Source organism: Lampris incognitus, chromosome 17 (assembly GCF_029633865.1).
Source record: "Lampris incognitus isolate fLamInc1 chromosome 17, fLamInc1.hap2, whole genome shotgun sequence".
NCBI lineage: Eukaryota > Metazoa > Chordata > Actinopteri > Lampriformes > Lampridae > Lampris > Lampris incognitus.
Window position 1 is genome coordinate 3,241,069 of NC_079227.1, and position 479 is coordinate 3,241,547.

The following is a 479-nucleotide window of genomic DNA, read 5'->3' on the forward strand; positions in this document are numbered from 1 at the left end:
TCCACGTCCCCTCCTGTGAGGCTTCTGCTCTACTCTTGAGCTCCTTGTTAGAATCTTTGTGAAGTTAAACTTCATCCCATAGCCTTTGCGGAGGATAAAAAAGGCCTTTCACCTCAAATGACTTGGGTACACGACTCGGTAAGTGTCCCTGTGCTTGTGACGTGGTGGGCTCGGGTTACCCACGTCTGACCACAGACCACCTCTGTCAGGCTAAGCTAATTCAAGTAAGTGAAGAAGGCCCCTCCATCATGACATTCAGAGCTGTGCAGGCAGAAGGTGTCTGTGGGAACAAGTTTGTGAATATATGAAAACCCGGGGTCTTGTCTTTTTCGCTTGTCTTAATGTAACCTAGTGGTGGCAGAATCTTTAACGGGGCGTGGCCTCCACCAGGTCCTCGTCTTGTTTTTCGGTGTGAATAAATTGGAGATTAATTTCCCCAAACGTCACCTTATTGTAGTGTTTTAGTGTTTTCTACGCTG